Source organism: Molossus molossus, unplaced genomic scaffold (assembly GCF_014108415.1).
Source record: "Molossus molossus isolate mMolMol1 unplaced genomic scaffold, mMolMol1.p scaffold_m16_p_14, whole genome shotgun sequence".
NCBI classification, from domain to species: domain Eukaryota; kingdom Metazoa; phylum Chordata; class Mammalia; order Chiroptera; family Molossidae; genus Molossus; species Molossus molossus.
The window spans coordinates 45,473,426-45,493,491 of record NW_023425349.1 but is presented as its reverse complement, the minus strand read 5'-3'; the positions used below and the strand labels follow the sequence as shown (position 1 = coordinate 45,493,491).

The following is a 20,066-nucleotide window of genomic DNA, read 5'->3' as shown; positions in this document are numbered from 1 at the left end:
AGTTGCCACCCTGATTGACAGAACCAGTACTCTAACATCAGCCCCCCCCCCATTTATCTCTATGTTCCCCCATGCTATGTCTACTACTCTGCAAGCTCATAGGAGGCAACCCCTCTCCACAACATATGAATAGGCACTTTTAATTAACCCTTCCATCATGCATCGTTGTAATACTTTAAAGCCAGATACTTTATTCCCCTTCCTGATGAGGGAGCACCCAACTCAATTCCACATGATTGCCTCTGTAGGGAAGAACAATAATTTGTCTTTTACTCTTCTAAGTTCTCCTGCCTGGCCTAATAATAAAATCGACATGCAACAGAATAATAGGAGAAAATAACCAGATTTATTACATATGTACATACTGGGGTTCCCTAAGAATATGGGACCTGAGGACAAATAGGGCATTTGAGGCTTATGTGCCATTCCGGACTAAGAAGAGGGGGAGCAGGGAGTTGGGACTTTAAAGGGAAAATAGGCTATTCACGGGTAGATGAGAAAGAGCAAATATTTGGTGAACAGTCTTGCCAGGCCACCCAGAAGCAATGGGACCTAGAAAACAGTCTTAGCAAACAGATGCTTCTAGGTCAGCGGCAATCAACCTGGGGGTCATGGCCCATTTGGGGTTGAACGACCCTTTCACAGGGGTCACCTAAGACATAACAGTAGCAAAATTACAGTTATGAAGTAGCAACGAGAATAATTTTGTAGTTGGGGGTCACCACAACATGAACTGCATTAAAGGGTCGCGGTGCTAGGTAGGTTGAGAACCGCCCTGGCCAGTTTGGCTCAGCGGTTAGAGCGTCGGCCTGTGGTTCAGAGGAAGGCTGAGAACCACTGTAATCTAGGTCATTATGCTAAGGTGGTCTTCCTGCCTTTAAGCAGGTTTTTCTATCTGAATTCCTTTAGGCAGGTAAGGGGGGAGGACAAAAGTTTCCTTCTGAGTCTTTTGTTTCTTAAAAATAACCAGCTTAACATAATCAATATCTCAAGAAAACTTATCTTAGGGTGGCAAAACTCTGCTTCCCCTCATGTTACAACTGTAGAAATGGCCTCAAAGCTATGAGAGGACTTCTACGTGTGATGCTCCTATCAGTGGAGTTTCCAGAGAAACATGACTGGCTATGCTATAAGGTCGCCACATGTCATGCTGGAAGCATCCTCTCTGCCTATTATGAAATCAGCCCAACGGGCGAAACTCAGCTCTTACTAGAGCTTGCACATTAGCAAAAGGACAAACTGCCACTATCTACAGACTCTAAATATGCATGGATCTGTCATGCTCGGGGCACAATTTGGAAAGCCCGCGGATCCTTAACTTCGCTGGCACTCCCTCCGCTCATGGGTATATAACTGCAGTGCTGCTACAAGCTACTCACCTCCCTTCTAAAACTGCTACTGTTCACCCTTCAGCCCATGGGAAGGAAATTGATGTTATATCTAGGAGAAGACAGGGCTGATACAACTGCTAAATACACGGCTTAAAATGGACCCCTTTATCCTTTCTCTACCCATTTTTACAACTGCCTTTATCTCTCACTGATACTATTAACTACCAGGCAAATACCCCACGATCTGAAAAAGACAAATGGATACAAACGGATGCCAGACAATGATTAGAGAGATGATATATTGGGCCTAATAGACTTGCTACAGCTCCTTTTTTTTTGGACTTTATGGCTTGTACTTACATCCCAGTGAGCAGGACACAAGCAGACATGGGATAATTAAGGAACTAAAAGACCATTGGTTTTACCCTGGCATCCATAAAGTTTCTGATTAAAGTATCTCCCAGCACATCAGTAAATCTCACCAAACTTCTGGAAGAAATCATGTATTTCAGGAAGTCCTCCTAAGCCCACGATGTGCTTTGCAGTACCCTGGATGGGTTTTAGAGACTTGCCCCCAGCTTTAGGCTGTTCTCGCAGTTTGGTTACTGTCTCTGTGTAGTGGGTGAACTGAATGCTATCCAGCTAGATGTGCTGGTGCAATAATAGTTGTAAAAAAATTAATTACTGAGATTATTCCACATTTTGGCACTCTTCTATGGTTTGAATCGGACCAAGAAACTCATTTTACAGCAGAGATAAACCATCTGCTTTCAGAAATTCTGGGGTACACATTAAAATTTCATACTCCACACCATTCTCCATCATTAGTGCAAATGGAACATAAAAATGTAGGCATAAAAATAAATTTAGGAAAGATCTTTCAAGAAGCCAGACTTCTATGGCCAGAAGCTTTGCCCTTGCCCTTATAAAGATCTGAAATATTCCAAATAGGAGACATAGATTGACCCTTTTTGAAATAGTATTGGGACACCCAATATCTTCTGGCATCTCTAAACCTTCCATTCCTGATTAAATGAACATTATGGAAACTTAAGGGAACAATTTGATGCTACAACTAGCTAAATACAGGAACTAACTAGTAGGCATATCACCAACAGGTAAAAGAGGCATGACCTCCATCAACTGACAAGCCTGGCCATCCCTTTTGACCAGGAGATCAGATGTACATCAAGATCTTTAGAAGAAAGGTCACATTATTACCTCACTGGGAAGAACCAAAACACCTACACTGCCATCAGAAGAAATATCCTCCTTGCCCTGGCTGGTTTGGCTCTGCAGTTAGAGCATCAGCCTCTGGACTGAAGGTTCACAGGTTTGAATCCCAGCCCCAGTTGGGGTCATCAGGGTGCAGCTGATCCATGTGTCTCTCTCTCATCGATGATTCTCTCTTTCTCTCTCTCTCTCCCTCCCTTCCACTCACTCTAACTGTCAATGGAAAAATATACTCAGGTGAGGATTAACAATAACAACAAAAAAAGAAAACTCCTCCTGGATCCATGTGAACCATGCCAAAATAGACACAGACCATTGCTCAAGACAACTGGGAGGTATCCCTACAGGGGACTTGAAGGACTTCCAGTGTCGGTTCCCAGGCCGCAGAAGCATACGGCACTATGACAACTTTTCCCAAGGTCACAGATCAAGAAACTTTTCTTTTACCTCTTCCCCCTCTTCAATATCCCCAAACAAACAAACACACAAACAAAAAATACCTTCTCTTAAAAAAATCCTCCTTTCCCTACACTTATCATTGTTAAGCAGCTACCTGGAGAGTGCTTATCTCTATCTTACTTCCTCTGCGTTTCCAGTGAGGGCTCTTCTCCAACTTGTTCTTGCTCTTTTTTTCAACAGGTTGGACAAAGATCAAACACCCTCTTTTGCCATTTTACCAACCCTGGCCATCTTAACTAATCAATCTGCTTGTTGGTTGTGTCAACATCTCAATAGTGCCAAAGAACCTGAACAAGTTAGTGTTTGTTCTGCTGCTGTGAACACCTGAACTAAGGAGATGAACAACAAGGTGTGGTATCTACAACAAGACGAATGTCATTCTGTCTCCTCTTCTGGTGAGTCATTTGGGCCTATGGAAAACCATAGAAGCTCAAGAAATGTCTCTTACCCAGATAAAATCTATAGGTGAATAAATGTCTCTTTGTCATTCTGTCTCCTCTTCTGGTGAGTCATTTGGGCCTATGGAAAACCATAGAAGCTCAAGAAATGTCTCTTACCCAGATAAAATCTATAGGTGAATAAATGTCTCTTTGCATTGAAAGCAGACGTGACACTGGACTTTTCCTAGGTGACATATCAGGACAATATTTGCAAACTCTGTGGTTTGATTATGCAGGTGGCACCTCCAAACCTGCCAAGGAGATTGTGAGTGACTCTAACACTACCTTTTTTAGCACAAGTCACCAAATGTTTTGGATGGCTTACGAGCTACCTTTGTGTAACTTTGGGAGTATTGCAGCTGCTCCCCTGATTAAACTGCCCAATACTGCAGACTATATATGGAGGGAAAATCTGGACTTACTTGGCCAGATGACAGAACCCAGCTTTAGGGCTGCTAAAACCAGGGCACAGACCTCCTATACCAGCTATTTCACAGTCTGTTCTGCTCTCACAGATCGACAGGAGCACATGGAGATTGGAGATGTATGGATAGTGACACGCACCATGAAATAATTGTGGATATTACAGACTGCCACTGTAACCTTGTCTGTAAACCACACCAGTCTTTCTATTCTATGTGGCAATAAAGTATATAAAGGGTTCTGCCCTGAATGGTCAGGAAGATATAGATTCAAATACCTGGTTCCCTCTGTCACTAAATATGCTACCCTAAATACCAGCCAAATTACAAATTCAGGCTCCTTTGTTCTTAAACTTGTGCCACATAAATGTGTCAATCGAGAAATCATAGAAAATCTGCTGGTATATAACAACTCCAAGTTCTTTTCAGCTGGACGTTCTTACGTTCTTTCCTCTTTCTGCAGATCCCTTACCACTCTGCTTTGTACTATTTTTCTCTTTCTGCAGCCTCAAGCCCAGTGTTCCAGGGAAGTTTCAAAAGAGGGAACTGTCGGGGCCCAAAACAGGCTGTCCTGATATATTCCACAATGACAGATCGATTACTTCAAATTAAAGTTACTTGGTGTTCAAAGGGCACCTAGAGCCGCCCTTGTCCCCTTGAATGCAGGAAGTAATTCTCCCATGTAACAGGTGTCCTCCTGCACTTAGAAGTTACACCTTTTACTAGAGTTAAACAACTCAGAGTTGATAAGTCTATATAATCGACTCTTATTTTTTCTACTTGACTACTTTGTTTAAATTCCTCATTAATAAAAAAAAAAAAAACCTTGCTTAGAGTCCTTTCTAATGAGCACTAACGTTTTTTGTTCTGTCAATTGTTCAAAAATTTATTGCTTCTTTCTTTAAACAATATAAACGGTGCCTCACTCAATCATTTTATTTTATGATCTGAGCATCATATTGTGATTCTTCTGTGCACGTGCATTCAGTTGGATTTTCTCTGTTATTCTAGTCTTGTGTTAATTCTGTTATTTCATTACTAATCCAGTCCTAAGAACTGAAGAAGGGTAGAGGGAGAGGAAAACTCTCCCCTCCTCCCCAACAAATGTATAGATAAAAGTAAGATGTGTGTGGGACCTCTATGAAGACAATGTAGATGGAAAACTACATTGTACTCCAAGCTGATAAAAATTTTAAACGTCTTTTCTTCCGAAATCAGTCTATCAATTAAATGTTAGCTCAATTATATTCTCAAAGTGTTGATAAAATTGTTCTAAATTTCATCTGAAGGAAATAATGTGCAAGAATAGCTAATAATACTTTGAAAGAGGAAATTAATGAAGTTGTGCAATACTAGATTTGAAGCCATATTTCAAAAAATATTAAAAGTGTACTATTAGTTCACATCTGAACTCTTAGACCAATAATAATGCAGAAATAGATGTTAGTATATGTAAAATATTGTAAAGGAACCGCCAGAACATAGTGAGGAAGGAAAAGGTAAACTTAATCATCAGTACCTATTTGGAGAATATTTAAAAAAGATTATAGCCTCGTCCAGCCAGTGTGGCTCAGTGGTTGAGCACTGACCCATGCACCAAGAGGTTGCCAGTTCAATTCCCAGCCAGGGCACATGCCCAGTTTGTGGGCCCAATCCCCAGTGTGTGGGGGGGGGGGCGTGCAGGAGGAAGCCAATCGATGTTCTTCCTCATTGATGTTTCTATCTCTCTCTCTCTCTCCCTGTAAAATCAATAAAGAAAAAATATATATTAAAAAAAAAAAAAGATTATAGCCTCATACTTTACATCAAAATCCAAATGGATTAGGAAAGAAAATAAACTAGAACATATCAGTGACTATCTCTGTATGTGATGGGATCTTCCAAATAAAAGCAATAGGAGTATTCACTAAGGGACAGATTATATATTAAACTAAAAGTATCTATCTTCTGAATATGAGAAAACAAAAGGCAATCAGAATTGAAATACTTATCAACAGATTTTGAAAAAGGGAGGCTAAGTATTTTAATGTGGAAATTATTTATGCTAATATTTTAAAAATAGCTTTCTTGAGATACAATGTGTATACCGTAACATTCACCCACTTAAAGTTTACAACTCAAAGATTTTTTGTATAATCATCACAATCAGTTTTAGAACATTTTCATCACCCCTAAAATAAACCCTGTACCCTTCGGTGATCACTCCCCACTGCCCTTCATGCCCTTATACTACTAATACATTTGTTAAAAGCATGAAGATGCCAAGAGTAAAATGAGCAAAGCCTGCAGTACTTCATAGAAGGTGAAATAGGGGAAGTACACGTGGCTAATATGAAAAATTGTAGTTCAATGAAAATAATCCAAATTAAAACAATTTAATTTTTATATACCAAATTAGCAGTTTTTCTTTAAAAAAAAAAATTTTTTTTTCTTTATTGATTTTAGAAAAAGAGGAAGGGAGACGGCGAGAGAGATAAAAACATCAATGAGAAAGAACATTGATTGGCCGCCTCCTGCATGCCCCCCACTGGGGATTGGGCCCACAACCTTGGCATGCATCCTGACTGGGAATTGAACCGGCGACCTCTTGGTACATGGGTCGATGCTCAGCCACTGAGCCACACCAGCCAGACCAGTTTGTTTTCTTTTTAATTCTCACCTGAGGATATGTTTTTATTGTTTTTAGAGAGAGAGGATGGGAGAGGGGCTAAGAGAGAGAGACACATCAATGTGAGAGAGAAACATTAATTGGTTGCCTCCTGTACATGTCCCAACTGGGGATCAAACACAATGAAAATCAAACCTGGAAACTTTCGGTGTATGGGACGATGCTCCAACCAACCGAGCCACCTGGCCAGGGAAGCAGGGTTTTGTTTGTTTGTTTGTTTGTTTGTTTGTTTGTTTCAGTATTCAGCCTCAATATTTGTGAGACCATATCGAAAAACACATGCTTATACTGCAAAGAGGAGTGTTAAAGCCCCCCGCAAAAGCAGTTTGATCTCACCAAGAGCCTTTAAAGCATTCAAATTCTTAGATCAATAATTCACTTCTTGGAAACTATCCTAAGGGATAATCAGAGATCTGAATTTACACTTAAGCCCACTGTTTGTCGTATCCTTATTTATGTATGATGAAATATAAAAATACATAAATCTTCAGTGTACTTTTCTTTGGTTTTTTTTTTTTGCATTTGTGATGTGGTATTCTGAAACATTCTTATAGTATGCCTCATGCCATGAAAAATATTATACATTAAGTGAAGCAAGCAAAATGGAAGACTACATGTAATGTGATTTCAATTATGTTAAAAAAAATGATATCGAACACAAAGGAGCATTCAGAATTTCCCTGACATATTACATCTTGATATTTGTAGAGCGGTCTCTTCTCGCTCCATAACATTGTTGCTTGCCAAAATTTATTTGGAGCATTTTCCACATATGGTTTGCCTTTGGGAGTCTTACTCAGACTCCTCACCATCAGCTTTTACTTGGGGGAGGAAGGAGGACTGCTTTCTCTTCATCCTTCTTTCACCCACAGCAACATTTCCAGATTTCAGCTTTAGTGCTTAGCAATGCATCTTTATAATCTGGGTAACTCTGTAAGGTGCTCCCACTGTATATCCTAGGTAGAGGGAATTCCTTGCAGCTGTAACAAGAAGAATACTTGAACCAATTCTATAAGAATTGTCAACGGGGCTTCAAGATCCCAGGATGCTTACATTGGCAGCAGATTTGCCTCCAGCTCCTTAGAATCTACATATGGAATTTCACTTTCTGATACGAGATAAATGTTAATTTAATTGCTTGTTAGGTGAGAATGGTCTGGCTCTTTCAGCTGCTTGCCAATGCAAAACAGATGTTCCCTTTAGCAGGAGGACTTGAAAATATTCATAGTCTCCGGGTAGCATCCATCTGAACATCTGATCGTGGGAGTAACTTTGATGAGCAATATTGGTGCAAGAGGGGCATCTTGTTTAACTCAAGAATTTTGTACATTTCATGGGAAGGCTATTTAAGATTAGCTTTTAAGAAGGCCTTGTTAAGAAAGCCTTTAAGATTAGTTAAGAAACAGAAACCGATCCTTTCTTTAAAAAATATATATTTTTTGACTTGGCTGGATAGCTCAGTTGGTTAGAACGTCATCCCAATATGCCAAGGTTATGAGTTCGATCCCTGGTCAGGGCATATACAAGAATCAACCAAGGAGTGAATAAATAAGTGGAACAACAAAATGATGTTTCTGTTTCTCCCTCTCCCTTCCTTTAAATTCAATAAATAAAAATTGAAAAACAAAATAATGAAATAAAGGATTTATTTCTGCAGAACCAACCACTATCTTAAATGTTACTATTTTAATTTATTTTCTTTATCATTAGACTTATTAGTAAATTCTTTCTGACCCAGTCAGAATTCCTTTATTTAACTTGATTCAAAGGAGAAATGTCCCCCCACCCCAGAAGTCTTCCCTACCTCTCCACCCAAAGAAAAATGCCCCTTGAAATATGTTCCTCAAAGTCCACTGAGGTAATAATGACTACAGTTAACATTTGTTGAACATTTAAAAAATTAAATGTATTGGGAAGACATTGGTTGATAACCTATGAGTTTCAAGTGTACATCTCTATGATACATCAGCTGTATTATTGTGTTGTGCTGTGCATGTCTTTACTGCATGTTCTAAGCACTTTGCACATATTATCTCTTTTCACTACACAACAATTGTGAGCAAATGCTATGATTGGCTCAATTTACAAGGAGGCAAAGTACATGAATCTGTAACAAATGCATCTTAATTTTTTTTTTTGACCTGTTCCCCCCCAATTCCACCAACACAACTATCCATCTCCTTTCCCCAGATCCTGACCTACACTGAATATAGCACTTCTTTTTATTTTTAAAATAACTAAATGCATTGAGAAATAGAAGGGAGAGAAACAAAAAGAATGAATTCTTGAGTCTTGCTGAAGTCACCCCCAAAAAAGTGTGTGAAGAGAGAGGAGAGAAAGAGTGGAAAGCATGGTGGACCTGTCAATTATGAGTGTGTCGCCTAGGAGCGGCTGGGAGAAATCCTGAGGCATAATATAGTCCTGAAAATAGGAGGAAAAGCCAGAGAGGGGAGCTGAGAAGCCACACGGGATAGTTTCAGGAAGTCCTGTCTGTCTTAACACTGGATGAAAGCATGGGGGAGTCTGAGAGGGAAATGATTTGGCATAAAATATATGGCAGTGTCAACCTCCAATTTTCAGAGACAGTCTCCATTTAAGTATACTTTCCTGTAGACAACCGCTGTTTCTCTAGCTAATGTAATAAAAAACACTCTCACACAAAGAAGGGTGGCTCTGGGGAATGTGAGGAACCATAGGTGATTTTTTTTTGGCTGAGCCCTTTTGGACTGGCTGAGGGAGCAATGCAAGCTGATGTTGCTGAGGAGTGTGACGGGAGGAGGGAGCTGCTCAAAAGATCACAAAAAAACTACTGGGGGTAGAGCGATGGGGGGGGAGGGGTGGACTGGCAACCTATGGAAAGAACTTGAGGGCAAGGGGAGATTCCAGAGAGAGTCCTAACCTTCTTGATTTCAGGTGACAACCATTTCGATTTGCCCAGGACTGGAGAGGTTCCAGGGCCCCTGGATTTTGAGGGCTAAACCCAGAATGAGTGGTCACTCTGGCTTTGTTTTCCCCCTACATCTTCAGGAAAATCTCTATCAGTGCTTTGAGAGTGAACTGGATGCTTTCTAGGCATTAACAATTCAGAAACTGGCCTGTAGAAGCACGAGAAAGACCAGGGGACCACAAGTAGGCCCAGCCACATCCAGGCAAAGTTTCTGATTAAGGAGAGAATCATAACCAAGCACGGAGAGGGGACGATATCCTCTAGTGATACCCAAGAAGACTAATCCAAACAGAGCCCAGGCCTGTTCATTCAGAGGAGCCAATAAATTCTGTCTTTTATTGCTTCAGAGATATCGAGCTGGGTTTTTTTTAAAGGACTTGCATCAGAAAAGGTCCTCATTCACAACGTACACTCTGCTAGAACAACATTTCTCCAGGCATTCACACTAGAATGCCCTCACCTGTGAACACGCAACTCAAGGCATCGTCTCCTCTGTGAGGTCCCTCCTGACCATCATTCACCCAGCCCCACCACCAGCCTTATATAAATGATCACTCTGATTAGTGGGTTCCATAGTACTATGTGTGGAGTTTATTGTCACCATCTAAAATAAGCCATTGAGGGATTGAAAAATGGCGGCAGAGTGAACGGAGCTACACAGACCGTCTCCCAGAACCAAACTGGAATTACAACTATAACACAGATAAATCGATGGGAAAAAGCAACAGAAAAGCAGCTTGCGAGGACCATATAACGAGGGACACTGACTCCATCCCGGTAGGCTTGCGAAGGCGCAGGACGGGGGATGGGAGCCCACGGTGTGCAGCTCGGCAGTGGCCTTAGCTGGGAGCAGCACCCTCGGGTTACACTCGCAGGCGGCTCCACAGCTCAGAGCCGGGACAGAGACTGAAACAGCCACAGCCACTCACCTTGGGCTCCAGCAGAGGGAGGGCAGATTGGACTGGAACTGTGTGGGGACACTCGGGATTCGTAGGGCACCCAGAGCAGTTTCGGAGTGCCAGCCACCCAGGATGGTGGCCACATTGCTCCTTCCCAGGGCTCTGAGGAGAGGCAGCAGCCCCTCCCTCGGAAATCCAACCCCACCCTGTGGGCCATTGAAGTGCTAATTGAGGCTCATTAACAACATTAACAACCAGCATCTGCCCCACCCTCCTGAAAGCCCCTTTTGCTGAGCACCTGAGGGAGTTTTTCAATCAACTGACAATCCAAAACTCTTCAAGTAACCTGCACTGCTAGCCTCAGGCAAAATGCTAAAGGATAACAGTACCTTTCCTGGGCTGGCACCTTTAACCAGGAAAGTAAGACTTGACAGTGGTGTTTAACGTGGTTCCTCCCTCGCTCATCTAAACATAGGAGAGGGAGCCACAAACAGCAGAACACCAATACCCACAGGGAAAACTTGACAGGCTCCAAAGCCCACAGTGATAGCCAAAATGGTGAAACACAGAAACAGAAGTCAAATGAAAGAGCAAGAGACCTCCACTGAAGATGAGATCAATGTGGAGCAATTAGGCATGTTAACAGAGCTAGAATTCAGAGTCATGATCTTGAGGAAGTTGAACAGCATGAGTAAGGACATAGAGACACTGAAAATAAGCCAACTGGAAATTAAAAACCATCAAGAAGAGATAAAAAATGACATATCAGAAATGAAAAACACATTGGAAGGTTTAAAAAGCAGAGTAGAGGAAGCCGAGGACTGGATCAGTGAATTAGAAGACAGGGTAGAAAAAATCAACCATTTAGAAAAACAAAAAGAAAAAATTATTAAAAAACAGGAAGACAGCTTAAGAGAACTGTGGGACAACTGGAAACATAATAATATTCGCATCATAGGAGTCCCAGAAGAAGAAGAAAATGAGCAAGGGATAGAGAATATATTCAAAAAAATAGTGACAGAAAACTTCCCTAATTTGGTGAAGGAAGAAGGCATTCAAGTTCAAGAAGCACAGAGAGCCCCAAGTAAGAAGAACCCAAACAGGCCCACACCAAGACACATAGTAATTAAAATGCCACAAATTAAAGACAAAGAGAGAATCCTAAAAGCAGCAAGAGATAAGCAACAGGTTACCTACAAAGGAAACCCCATAAGGCTCTCAGCTGACTTCTCACAAGAAACACTACAGGCCAGAAGTGAATGGCAAGAAGTAGTCAAAGTCATGAAAAACAAAAATCTGAATCCAAGACTACTGTACCCAGCTACGCTATCATTCAAAATAGAAGGTCAAATAAAGAGCTTCCCAGACAAAAAAAGGCTAAGGGAATACATTAGCACCAAACCAGCACTGCAAGAAATATTAAAAGGACTGCTGTAATTAGCAGTGGAAATGGGAAGAAAAATGGAACCACACTAAACAAAAATGGCAATAAATAAGTACATATCAAAAATCACCTTAAATGTAAATGGATTGAATGCTCCCATAAAAAGACACAGAGTAGCTGATTGGATAAGAAAGCATGACTCATCTATCTGTTGTTTACAAGAGACCCACCTCACAACAAAAGACTCACATAGGTTGAAAGTGAAGGGATGGAAAAAATTTTTCCAAGCAAATGGAAAGCAAAAAAAAGCTGGGGTAGCAATTCTTATATCTGATAAAATAGATTTCAAAACGAAGACCATAACTAGAGACAAAGAAGGCCACTACATAATATTGAAAGGATCTATCCAACAGGAAGATATAACCTTGATAAACATATATGCACCCAATATAGGAGCACCAAAATATATTAAAAATCTTCTGGAGGACTTCCAAGGAGAAATCGACAACAATACAATCATAGCAGGGGACTTCAACACCCCGTTGACAGCACTGGATAGATCCCCTAGGCAAAAAATTAGCAAGGAAACAGAGACTCTAAATGAAGCACTAGACCAAATGAATTTAATAGATATCTACAGAGAATTACACCCCAAAAGTACAGAATACACATTCTTCTCAAGTGCACATGGGACATTCTCCAAGATAGACCACATGATAGAACACAAACTAAATCTCTACAAGTTCAAGAACATTGAAATCATATCAAGCATCTTCTCAGATCACAATGGCATGAAACTAGAAATCAATTGCAACAAGAACATGCAAAGACATTTCAACACATGGAGGCTAAATAGCATGTTATTAAACAATGAATGGGTCACCGACGAGATCAAGGAAGAAATTAAAAACTTCCTGGAAACCAATGAAAATGAACACACAACAACACAAAATCTATGGGATGCAGCGAAAGCCGTTCTGAGAGGGAAGTTCATAGCACTACAGGCCTACCTCAAAAAACAAAAAAAAATTTCTAATTGTCTAACCTCACAACTTAAAGAATTAGAAAGCAAACAAAAAGAAAACCCCAGAGCAAGTAGAAGGAAGGAAATAGTAAAGATCAGAGCAGAAATAAATGACATAGAGACCAAAAAACAATTCCAAGGATCAATGAAACAAAGAGCTGGTTTTTTGAAAAAATAAACAAGATTGATGGACCCTTAGCTAGACTCAACAAGAAAGAAAGAGAGAGAACCCAAATACACAAAATCAGAAATGAAAGATGAGAAGTAACAACCAACACCACGGAAATACAAAAGATCATTAACAACTACTATGAACAACTAGATGGCAACAAATTAGAAAATCTAAGTGAAATGGACAAATTTCTAGAAACACACAGACTCCCAAAACTGGACCCGGAAGAGATAGAAAACTTGAACAGACCAATAACAACTAAGGAAATTGAAGAAGTAATCAAGACTCTCCCAGTAAACAAAAGCCCAGGCCCAGATGGTTTCACGGGGGAGTTTTACTGAACATTCAAAAAAGAACTAACACCCATTCTCCGCAAACTATTTCAAAACAGTCAAGAAGAAGGAAGACTTCCAAACACGTTCTATGAGGCCAGCATAATTCTAATTCCAAAACCAGAAGAAGACACTACAAAGAAAGAAAACTACAGGCCAATATCCCTGATGAACATAGACGCCAAAATCCTGAACAAAATACTAGCAAATCGGATCCAGAAATACATCAAAAAAATTATTCACCACGACCAAGTGGGATTCATTCCAGGGATGCAAGGCTGGTACAATATTCGCAAATCAATAAACGTGATACACCACATAAACAAAATGAAGAATAAAAACCACATGATCATATCAATAGATGTTGAAAAAGCATTCGACAGAATCCAGCATCCATTTCTGATAAAAACGCTCAGCAATGTAGGAATAGAGGGATCATATCTCAACATAATAAAGGCCATATATGAAAGACCTACAGCCAACATCATAGTCAATGGACAGAAACTAAAAACATTTCCATTAAGAACAGGAACAAGACAGGGGAGTCCACTTTCGCCACTCTTATTTAAGATTGTACTGGAAGTCTTAGCCACAGCAATCAGACATGAAGAAAAAATAAAAGGGATCCAAATTGGAAAGGAGGAAGTGAAACTGTCATTATTTGCAGATGACATGATATTGTACATAGAAAACCCTAAAGACTCCATCAAAAATCTATTAGACTTAATAAATGAATTTGGCAAAGTAGCAGGATACAAAATTAACGTCAAGAAATCGACGGCATTCTTGTACACCGATGATGAACTCACAGAAAGAGAAACTGAAAAAACAATCCCATTTACAATCGCGCCAAAAAAATTAAGATACCTAGGAATAAACTTAAACAAAGAAGTAAAGGACCAATTTGCAGAAAACTACAGGTCATTGAAAAAAGAAATAGAGGAAGATATAAAAAAGTGGAAGCACATACCCTGTTCATGGATTGGAAGAATTAACATCATTAAAATGTCCATACTACCTAAAGCAATCTATAGATTCAATGCAATCCCCATCAAAATACCAATGACATATTTCATAGAACTAGAACAAATACTTCAAAAGTTCATATGGAACCAAAAAAGACCCCGAATAGCCACAGCAATCTTGAAAAAGAAGAACAAAGTAGGTGGGATCACAATACCAGATATCAGGTTATACTACAAAGCGACTGTAACCAAAACAGCCTGGTACTGGCACAAGAACAGGCATATAGACCAGTGGAACAGAAATGAAAACCCAGAAATGGACCCAGGGCAATACGCTCAATTAATATTTGACAAAGGTGGCAAGAGCATACAGTGGAGTAAAGACAGCCTCTTTAATAAATGGTGTTGGAAAAATTGGACAGCTACATGCAAAAAAATGAAACTAGACCATCAACTTACACCATACACAAAAATAAACTCGAAATGGATAAAAGACTTAAATGTGACCTGTGAATCCATAAAAATTCTAGAAGAAAATGTAGGCAACAAAATTTCGGACATCATACGGAGCAGAATTTTCACTGATACATCACCTAAGGCAACAGAAACAAAGGAAAAAATGAACACATGGGACTACATCAAACTAAAATGTTTCTGCACAGCAAAAGAAACAATCATCAAAATGGAAAGGCAACCCACTGTATGGGAGAACATCATTGCCAATGATGTATCAGATAAGGGGTTAATTTCCAATATATAGAGAGTGCTCATACAACTCCACAAAAGGAAGACAAAGAACCCAATTAAAAAATGGGCAGAGGAGCTGAATAGACACCTCTCCAAACAGGACATACAAATGGCCAAGAGACATATGAAGAAATGCTCAACATCACTAATCATCAGAGAGATGCAAATTAAAACAACAATGAGGTATCACCTCACACCTGTCAGAATGGCCGCCATCAACAAATCATCAAACAACAAGTGTTGGCGAGGGTGTGGAGAAAAGGGGACTCTAATACACTGCTGGTGGGAATGCAGACTGGTGCAGCCACTGTGGAAAACAATATGGTGTTACCTCAAAAAATTAAAAATTGAACTTCCATTTGACCCAGTGATCCCACTTCTAGGAATATACCCTAAGAAGCCTGAAACACCAATCAGGAAGAATATATGTACCCCCATGTTCATAGCAGCACTATTTACAATAGCTAAGATCTGGAAACAGCCCAAGTGTCCACCAGTAGACGAATGGATAAAAAAGCAGTGGTACATATACACAATGGAGTACTATGCAGCGCTTAGAAGGAAAGATCTCTTATCCTTTGAGATGACATGGAGGGACCTGGAAAGTATTATCCTAAGTGAAAGAAGCCAAGCAGAAAAAGACAAATACCACATGATCTACTTATATACGGAATATAATGAACATAACAATCTGAGGAATACGGTAGACCCAGAAACATGGAAGTAGGGCACAGACTGACATCCCTCAGAAGAGGGTGTGGAGGGGGGTGGGAAGAGATAAACCACAGAACTTATATGCATGTATGCATGACCAATGGACATGGACAACTAAGCCGGGGACGGGGCTGGGGTGGGGTGGTGAGGGGGGTGCCTATGGGGTAAAAAAGGTAAAATATCTGTAACAACAACAACAAAAAAATTAAAAAAAATATTAATAATAAAAAAATAAAAATAAATAAATAAATAAATAATAAAATGAAATAAGCCATTGAACTTACTCGTACCTGTATTTGAAGTTGGGTGTCTTTTTTATTTTTATTTTTTTATTTATTTTTTTTTTATCCTCACCCGAGGATATTTTTCCATTTTTTGTTCAGATAGAGTGGGAGGGAGAGAGAGGAAGAGAGAGAGAGAGAGAGAAACATCGACGTGAAGGGACACATTGAGTGGCTGCCACCCACACGACCAACCAGGGCCGGGGGCAAACTGCAACCGAAGTACGTGCCCTTAGCGGGAACCGAACCCGGGTCTCTCTGGACCGCAGGCCGACGCTCTAACCGCTGAGCCAAACCAGCCAGGGCGGGTGTCTTTTTTAGAGCAGTTTTAGGTTCATAGAATAATTGAGAAGGTACAGACTTTGGCTTTATCCCCTGCTCCCTCCCACACGTAGCCTCCGCCACTATCAACATACCACACCAGAGTGGTTCATTTGTTATAATAGATGAACCTACTCTGACATGTTATTCCCCCAAATCCGTACTTTCTTTGCATTAGGGTTTCTTCTTGGTGTTGTACATTCTGAGTTTGGACAAATGTATAATAACATGTATCGGCAATTGTAGTTCAGTGCCCTTAAAATCCTCTGTTCTCCACTGTCCTTTGCTTCTCACCCATAGCAACCACTGATCTTTTCTGTCTTCACAGTTTTGCCTTTTCCAGAAGGTCACATAGTTGGAAATTGCGCAGTATGCAGTCTTCTCAGATTTGTTTCTTTCACTTGGTAATATTCACTTAAGGTTCTTCCATGTCTTTTCATGGCTTGATAACTCATTTCTTTTTAGTGCTCAGTAATATTCCATTGCCTGGATGTACCTCAGTGTATTTATCCATTCACCTACTGAAGGAAATCATGGTTGCTTCCAAGTTTTGGCAATTCTGAATGAAGTTGCTATAAACATTCGTGTGCAGGTTTTTGTGTGGACATAAGTTTTCAACTCCCTTAGTTAAACCAAGGAGCATGGTTGCTGGATTATATGGTAAGAGAATGTTTAGTTTTATAGTAAATCACCAAACTGTCTTCAAAAGTGTCTACCATTTTGCATTCACACCAGCAATAAATGAGAATTCCTGTTGCTCCAAATCTTTGCCAGTATTTGATGTTTTCAGTGTTCTGGATTTGGACATACAGGTGTGTAGTGGTGCCTCATTGTTTTAATTTGCAGTTCCCTGGTAACATATGATGCTGAGCATCTTTTCACATGCTATGTACACCCTCTTTGGTGAGGTGTTAAGGTCTTTGGCCCATTTTTTAATTTCATTTTCTTGTTGAATTTTAAGAATTCTTTGTATATTTTGGATAATGGTCTTTTCACTTATGTCTTTTGCAAATATTTCCTCTTAGTCTGTGACTGTGTTTCTTTAAAGGAAAAAATGCATATTAAACCGTTGAATCAATCAATAGCTAATATGGTTTCTTGGGGACAGAGACTATTTCCCTTCATTCTTATATTTCCAAGTCTAGCACAGAACATGAGATACGATAGATACTCATTAAATATGTGGTAAATAGATAAAGATAATCTTTAATTGATTAATCTCTCTTAAGGAAAAGAAATCTCCTTTAAGATATTTTTCCCTTTTAGATAGACAGAAATCATAGCAATAGAAGGAAAAAAATACAGATATACTTGCAACCATCTAACATTTGGCTACATTCAGCTTGTTTTCATTCTCTCTGTGAAACTGAACCTTATTGAAAACTAAACACTGCACCTGAATTAAAGTGTCCTGTCATTTTTCCCCCTGCCCACAAATATTTCTGTTCTGGAAATCTGATCTTCAGGAATCTTGTGTTCCATCCTCACTCCCTAAGCATATGACTAAAGTGAGTGGAGAGCAGGTCCAATCCTTTGTGTGCAGTCACAGTTTGGGTCTCTGGTAGGTCAGAGTTCCTTTCGTTCTCTGGGGGAAGCGAAGGGAGGAGGAGGGAAGGAGAAGGAGGAGGCCGAGCGTGTTCATGGGCCTCTGGTCGCATTTTTTTCCCAAGCCATTTATAGAAACTCCACAAAGGGGGTCAGGGTACACCTGTTTCCTACAAGCTGGACTGTACTTTGTATAAAGTGCAAACAAGGAAATAGGGATGGGTAACAAAAATAGGAAAGATATGTGTGTAAAACTCGGGGGGAAAAGGACATGCATTCTTGGTTTAGGACAAGCAACAATAACCCAGTGGGAGAGGAGAAGGGAAAGCCTTCCCCAGGAATCTTTCCACATAACTACTGCCTGCTAGGTGGGCTGTGGGCAGTGACATGACTCAGCACAGCTGTGGCATTTCAACAGGCTCCGGCAGAAGTGCTGTGTCCAAGGATGAGAAATTGCCCACTGTGCTGGTTGCATCCACTTAAGCAGGTTTTCCTCACCCTGAATGCCACTGACATTCTTTGTTATGGGGGCGGAGGCTATTCTGTGCTTGTAGGATGTTTTGCAGCATCCTTGGTCCCTAGGCACCAGATACCAGTAGCACACCCCCTCAGTGGTGACAACCAAAGATACCTCTAGGTATTGCCAAATGTTTTCTGGGACACAAAATTATCCTTGCTTGAGAACCAGTGATATATAGGAAGAATTCAATTCCCATCACAATGCCTGAGCAGGGTATTCGCTATGTGAAAATCATTGAGTAGGTATTAGATTTACCGTGGTAAATCAAATATTTGTTGTTGTTAATCCTCAACTAAGGATATTTTTCCATTGATTTTTAGACGGAGTGGAAGGGAGGAAGAGAGATGAGAGAGAGAAAAAGAGAGAGAGAGAGTAACATGTATGTGAGAGAGACACATCGATTGACTGCCTCCTGCATGACCCCAACCAGGGCCAGGGATTGAACCCACAACCCAGGTACGTGCCCTTGACTGGGAATTGAACCCATGACACTTTGGTGCTTGGGGTGACGCTCTAACCACTGAGCATAATTGGCTAGGGCATGGTAAACCAAATATTCATGGTTGCTACTCATATGTACTTTAAATCTAGGAGGCGAGAAGATAAATGGATGAATGTAGGATGTCTCAATAGTTAGATGTGACTTTTCTTAGGAATCAGCCAGTTTTTTATTTTATTTTTATTTTTTAAATTATTTTTAAAAATATATCTTTAAATTGATTTTTTTTTTAGAGGGAGAGGAAGGGAGAGAGAGATAGAAACATCGATATTAGAAAGAAACATTGATCGGTTGCCTCCCGCACACCCTCTACTGGGGATTGAGCCCACAACCTGGTCATGAGCCCTGACTGGGAATCGAACCAGGACCTCTCAGTCCATGGGATGATGTTCAATCCACGAGCCACACTGAACGGGCTATTTTATTTTATTTATTTATTTTTTATCCTCACCTGAAGTTATTTTCCCATATTTCTTTAGATAGAGGGGGTGTGGTGGAGAGAGAGAAACATCAATATGAGAGAGACATATTGACTGGTTGCCTCCCACACGACCCCAACTGGGACTGGGGACTACACCTCATCCGAGTTACATGCCTTTGACCAGAATCACACCCGAGACTCTTCGGTCCTTGGGCCAACGCTCCAACCACTGAGCCAAATCAGCCAGGGCTATTTTATTTCTTTAAAGCAACTTCCTCTCTAGGTAATCATTGAAAGGAAAGACAATTTCCATGTGAAGGCTGACCAGTTATCAGATCATAAAAATCAATAAGAATACTTATTGAAAATCTGATAGGCTTTTGTAGGTATGTGGAAACTAGTTACATCAATGACACATACTAGATTGCTTCAGAAGCAGATAAAAGCGTTGCACAGAATGTTTATCTGAGCCCCACCTATGTTTCAAAATTTATAAGGGTACAGTCAATTTTTGTTCTTCCTGGCAACTATGTTGTATAAAATAACTGAGAACTCTAAGCTAGTGAATACTGAACTATTGCTCCTAGAGGAAATACAGGGTTAGGTTCCCAGAAACCTTCAGTCAGAACATTTTTTGGTCAACCAAAATGCCATTGGCCCTATATAGGTTTGTCTGCCAACGTTTTTGTGAAACAAATCAGTCTCATCAGTGTTAAAAAATCTGCTCTTCCACATAACCCTT

General features: G+C 40.2%; 1 long non-coding RNA gene across 2 annotated transcripts in view; it reads left to right on the top strand.

Moving 5' to 3' along the window:
- Window positions 1–2,450: 2,450 nt before the first annotated feature.
- Window positions 2,451–20,066, top strand: part of LOC118629591 — a 32,295-nt gene continuing 14,679 nt past the window's right edge. Inside the window, exons 1-3 of one of the 2 annotated variants that reach the window (XR_004959495.1) lie at window positions 2,451–2,664; window positions 3,204–3,418; window positions 4,392–4,413. This is a non-coding gene — a long non-coding RNA (uncharacterized LOC118629591). Of the gene's footprint in view, window positions 2,665–3,203; window positions 3,419–4,391; window positions 4,414–20,066 lie in introns of those variants that run through there. The other variant, XR_004959494.1, reaches the window with a different exon arrangement.